This window comes from Crinia signifera, unplaced genomic scaffold (assembly GCF_055691185.1).
Source record: "Crinia signifera unplaced genomic scaffold, ASM5569118v1 HAP2_SCAFFOLD_153, whole genome shotgun sequence".
In the NCBI taxonomy this organism is placed as follows: Eukaryota; Metazoa; Chordata; class Amphibia; order Anura; family Myobatrachidae; genus Crinia; species Crinia signifera.
Window position 1 is genome coordinate 106,494 of NW_028142046.1, and position 6,003 is coordinate 112,496.

General features: G+C 35.1%; 1 non-coding gene across 1 annotated transcript; it reads right to left on the minus strand.

The window, feature by feature from the left end:
• Positions 1–1,342: 1,342 nt before the first annotated feature.
• On the minus strand, positions 1,343–1,415 carry TRNAK-UUU (transfer RNA lysine (anticodon UUU)). The gene has a single exon. It is a non-coding gene; the product is annotated as a tRNA-Lys (tRNA).
• Positions 1,416–6,003: the final 4,588 nt, after the last annotated feature.

A 6,003-nucleotide genomic window follows, 5' to 3' on the forward strand; every position in this document is an offset into this window, starting at 1 on the left:
GTTTAGCTTTTAGAGTCTCTTGATGAAATATTTTTTCTGCATCTGAGCTTATGCTGCAGATCGTTAGATACCATAAATATACACGCCCAAACAGGGACTTGAACCCTGGACCCTCAAATTAAAAGTCTGATGCTCTACCGACTGAGCTATCCAGGCTCTGATGCTCTCATTGTGCTCATTGTTCTCATTGTGCCATCCCAGAAAGTAATATTTTACTTGGAAAAGCTGTTTATTAAACGCACAACATTATTGTTTATAAAGATCTCGCCTGAACAGGGACTTGAACCCTGAACCCTCAGATTAAAAGTCTGATGCTCTACCGACTCTGGCAGGAAAGTGATGCCAGTTTAGAAGGTTCTGCAAACTATAAAAAAGGGAAAATTTTAGTACGCAAAAATGGAAAAAGATCTGTGTTACTGAAAGTATAAACTGAGAAGTTTAACTTGTAGGACCTCTTGACAAAACACAAATGATATGCCTCTAGGTTTACAGTGCAGATCATTAGATGCCATCAATATTAGCACCCTTCAAAAATGTCTTTCCATTCTAATAGATGAAGAAAATTGATTTGTTACTAGTCTAATTGAAATGCTGTGTGCCTCTCACAGTACGATGAATTTGAGTCTCTGATGAAATGTAGCCTTCCAGATTTAATTTTTAACTGTACTACTTGGCGATGATTTAATTACTGCCTAAAGATGTTAATGTCTGCCAATTGAAAAGAGATCAAGTAGAGTCCAATGTAAAATGAGGCCAAATGATTGTCTATTATGTGGATATTTGAAATGTGACAAATAATGTACAGACTTTTCTTGGCTCAAAACATATTCTCCCTAGCTCATGTGATGAGGCTAAAACGAACCTAAATACTGAAGGAAAGAAGAATTAAATAAAGTTTAGCAGTTGTAAAACATTTGTTTCTGGAGATTATTTCAGATGAAATGACATTTAGCCTCTGCATATTCAATAGTTTCTTTATCATTTTAATGAGTGAAGACAATGAAACCAATAGTCCATTTAAAATTTTCACTGGAATTTGCCAGCCTGTACAGATACTCAATGAACAATAAGTATATGAAGCAACAACAATTAAAAGATGCCTGCCTCAATGGGTGATTTTCCACTTTGCAAAGTTCTCCATTTCACAAAGAACAATCTGTTTTTAAAAAGATACTCACCTGAACCTGGATATGCCAAAGAAAATTTTCTTTGTTGAAAACGGAAAAAGATTTGTATTATTGATAAAATAAACAGAGAAGTTTAGCTTTTAGAGTCTCTTGATGAAATATTTTTTTCTGCATCTGAGCTTATGCTGCAGATCATTAGATACCATAAATATACACGCCCGAACAGGGACTTGAACCCTGGACCCTCAGATTAAAAGTCTGATGCTCTACCGACTGAGCTATCCAGGCTCTGATGTTCTCATTGTGCCATCCCAGAAAGTAATATTTTACTTGGAAAAGCTGTTTATTAAACGCACAACAGTATTGTTTAAAAAGAACTCGCCCGAACAGGGACTTGAACCCTGGACCCTCAGATTAAAAGTCTGATGCTCTACCGACCGAGCTATCCAGGCTCTCGTAGGAAAGTGATGCCAGTTTAGAAGGTTCTGCAAACTATAAAAAAGGGAAAATTTTAGTACGCAAAAATGGAAAAAGATCTGTGTTACTGAAAGTATAAACTGAGAAATTTAACTTGTAGGACCTCTTGACAAAACACAAATGATATGCCTCTAGGTTAACAGTGCAGATCATTAGATGCCATCAATATTAGCACCCTTCAAAAATGTCTTTCCATTCTAATAGATGAAGAAAATTGATTTGTTACTAGTCTAATTGAAATGCTGTGTGCCTCTCACAGTACGATGAATTTGAGTCTCTGATGACATGTAGCCTTCCAGATTTAATTTTTAACTGTACTACTTGGCGATGATTTAATTACTGCCTAAAGATGTTAATGTCTGCCAATTGAAAAGAGATCAAGTAGAGTCCAATGTAAAATGAGGCCAAATGATTGTCTATTATGTGGATATTTGAAATGTGACAAATAATGTACAGACTTTTCTTGGCTCAAAACATATTCTCCCTAGCTCATGTGATGAGGCTAAAACGAACCTAAATACTGAAGGAAAGAAGAATTAAATAAAGTTTTGCAGTTGTAAAACATTTGTTTCTGGAGATTATTTCAGATGAAATGACATTTAGCCTCTGCATATTCAATAGTTTCTTTATCATTTTAATGAGTGAAGACAATGAAACCAATAGTCCATTTAAAATTTTCACTGGAATTTGCCAGCCTGTACAGATACTCAATGAACAATGAGTATATGAAGCAACAACAATTAAAAGATGCCTGCCTCAATGGGTGATTTTCCACTTTGCAAAGTTCTCCATTTCACGAAGAACAATCTGTTTTTAAAAAGATACTCACCTGAACCGGGATATGCCAAAGAAAATTTTCTTTGTTGAAAACGGAAAAAGATTTGTATTATTGATAGAATAAACAGAGAAGTTTAGCTTTTAGAGTCTCTTGATGAAATATTTTTTTCTGCATCTGAGCTTATGCTGCAGATCATTAGATACCATAAATATACACGCCCGAACAGGGACTTGAACCCTGGACCCTCAGATTAAAAGTCTGATGCTCTACCAACTAAGCTATCCAGGCTCTGATGTTCTCATTGTGCCATCCCAGAAAGTAATATTTTACTTGGAAAAGCTGTTTATTAAACGCACAACAGTATTGTTTAAAAAGATCTCGCCCGAACAGGGACTTGAACCCTGGACCCTCAGATTAAAAGTCTGATGCTCTACCGACTCTGGCAGGAAAGTGATGCCAGTTTAGAAGGTTCAGCAAACTATAAAAAAGGGAAAATTTTAGTATGCAAAAATGGAAAAAGATCTGTGTTACTGAAAGTATAAACTGAGAAGTTTGACTTGTAGGACCTCTTGACAAAACACAAATGATATGCCTCTAGGTTTACAGTGCAGATCATTAGATGCCATCAATATTAGCACCCTTCAAAAATGTCTTTCCATTCTAATAGATGAAGAAAATTGATTTGTTACTAGTCTAATTGAAATGCTGTGTGCCTCTCACAGTACGATGAATTTGAGTCTCTGATGCCAAAGAAAATTTTCTTTGTTGAAAACGGAAAAAGATTTGTATTATTGATAGAATAAACAGAGAAGTTTAGCTTTTAGAGTCTCTTGATGAAATTAAATTTTCTGCATCTGAGCTTATGCTGCAGATCATTAGATACCATAAATATACACGACCGAACAGGGACTTGAACCCTGGACCCTCAGATTAAAAGTCTGATGCTCTACCGACTGAGCTATCCAGGTTCTGATGTTCTCATTGTGCCATCCCAGAAAGTAATATTTTACTTGGAAAAGCTGTTTATTAAACGCACAACAGTATTGTTTAAAAAGATCTCGCCCGAACAGGGACTTGAACCCTGGACCCTCAGATTAAAAGTCTGATGCTCTACCGACCGAGCTATCCAGGCTCTCGTAGGAAAGTGATGCCAGTTTAGAAGGTTCTGCAAACTATAAAAAAGGGAAAATTTTAGTACGCAAAAATGGAAAAAGATCTGTGTTACTGAAAGTATAAACTGAGAAGTTTAACTTGTAGGACCTCTTGACAAAACACAAATGATATGCCTCTAGGTTAACAGTGCAGATCATTAGATGCCATCAATATTAGCACCCTTCAAAAATGTCTTTCCATTCTAATAGATGAAGAAAATTGATTTGTTACTAGTCTAATTGAAATGCTGTGTGCCTCTCACAGTACGATGAATTTGAGTCTCTGATGAAATGTAGCCTTCCAGATTTAATTTTTAACTGTACTACTTGGCGATGATTTAATTACTGCCTAAAGATGTTAATGTCTGCCAATTGAAAAGAGATCAAGTAGAGTCCAATGTAAAATGAGGCCAAATGATTGTCTATTATGTGGATATTTGAAATGTGACAAATAATGTACAGACTTTTCTTGGCTCAAAACATATTCTCCCTAGCTCATGTGATGAGGCTAAAACGAACCTAAATACTGAAGGAAAGAAGAATTAAATAAAGTTTTGCAGTTGTAAAACATTTGTTTCTGGAGATTATTTCAGATGAAATGACATTTAGCCTCTGCATATTCAATAGTTTCTTTATCATTTTAATGAGTGAAGACAATGAAACCAATAGTCCATTTAAAATTTTCACTGGAATTTGCCAGCCTGTACAGATACTCAATGAACAATAAGTATATGAAGCAACAACAATTAAAAGATGCCTGCCTCAATGGGTGATTTTCCACTTTGCAAAGTTCTCCATTTCACAAAGAACAATCTGTTTTTAAAAAGATACTCACCTGAACCTGGATATGCCAAAGAAAATTTTCTTTGTTGAAAACGGAAAAAGATTTGTATTATTGATAAAATAAACAGAGAATTTTAGCTTTTAGAGTCTCTTGATGAAATATTTTTTTTCTGCATCTGAGCTTATGTTGCAGATCATTAGATACCATAAATATACACACCCGAACAGGGACTTGAACCCTGGACCCTCAGATTAAAAGTCTGATGCTCTACCGACTGAGCTATCCAGGCTCTGATGCTCTCATTGTGCCATCCCAGAAAGTAATATTTTACTTAGAAAAGCTGTTTATTAAACGCACAACATTATTGTTTAAAAAGATCTTGCCTGAACAGGGACTTGAACCCTAGACCCTCAGATTAAAAGTCTGATGCTCTACCGACTGAGCTATCCATGCTCTGGCAGGAAAGTGATGCCAGTTTAGAAGGTTCTGCAAACTATAAAAAAGGGAAAATTTTAGTACGCAAAAATGGAAAAAGATCTGTGTTACTGAAAGTATAAACTGAGAAGTTTGACTTGTAGGACCTCTTGACAAAACACAAATGATATGCCTCTAGGTTTACAGTGCAGATCATTAGATGCCATCAATATTAGCACCCTTCAAAAATGTCTTTCCATTCTAATAGATGAAGAAAATTGATTTGTTACTAGTCTAATTGAAATGCTGTGTGCCTCTCACAGTACGATGAATTTGAGTCTCTGATGAAATGTAGCCTTCCAGATTTAATTTTTAACTGTACTACTTGGCGATGATTTAATTACTGCCTAAAGATGTTAATGTTTGCCAATTAAAAAGAGATCAAGTAGAGTCCAATGTAAAATGAGGCCAAATGATTGTCTATTATGTGGATATTTGAAATGTGACAAATAATGTACAGACTTTTCTTGGCTCAAAACATATTCTCCCTAGCTCATGTGATGAGGCTAAAACGAACCTAAATACTGAAGGAAAGAAGAATTAAATAAAGTTTTGCAGTTGTAAAACATTTGTTTCTGGAGATTATTTCAGATGAAATGACATTTAGCCTCTGCATATTCAATAGTTTCTTTATCATTTTAATGAGTGAAGACAATGAAACCAATAGTCCATTTAATATTTTCACAGGAATTTGCCAGCCTGTACAGATACTCAATGAACAATGAGTATATGAAGCAACAACAATTAAAAGATGCCTGCCTCAATGGGTGATTTTCCACTTTGCAAAGTTCTCCATTTCACAAAGAACAATCTGTTTTTAAAAAGATACTCACCTGAACCGGGATATGCCAAAGAAAATTTTCTTTGTTGAAAACGGAAAAAGATTTGTATTATTGATAGAATAAACAGAGAAGTTTAGCTTTTAGAGTCTCTTGATGAAATATTTTTTTCTGCATCTGAGCTTATGCTGCAGATCATTAGATACCATAAATATACACGCCCGAACAGGGACTTGAACCCTGGACCCTCAGATTAAAAGTCTGATGCTCTACCGACTGAGCTATCCAAAGAAAATTTTCTTTGTTGAAAACGGAAAAATATTTGTATTATTGATAGAATAAACAGAGAAGTTTAGCTTTTAGAGTCTCGTAATGAAATATTTTTTCTGCATCTGAGCTTATGCTGCAGATCATTAGATACCATAAACATACA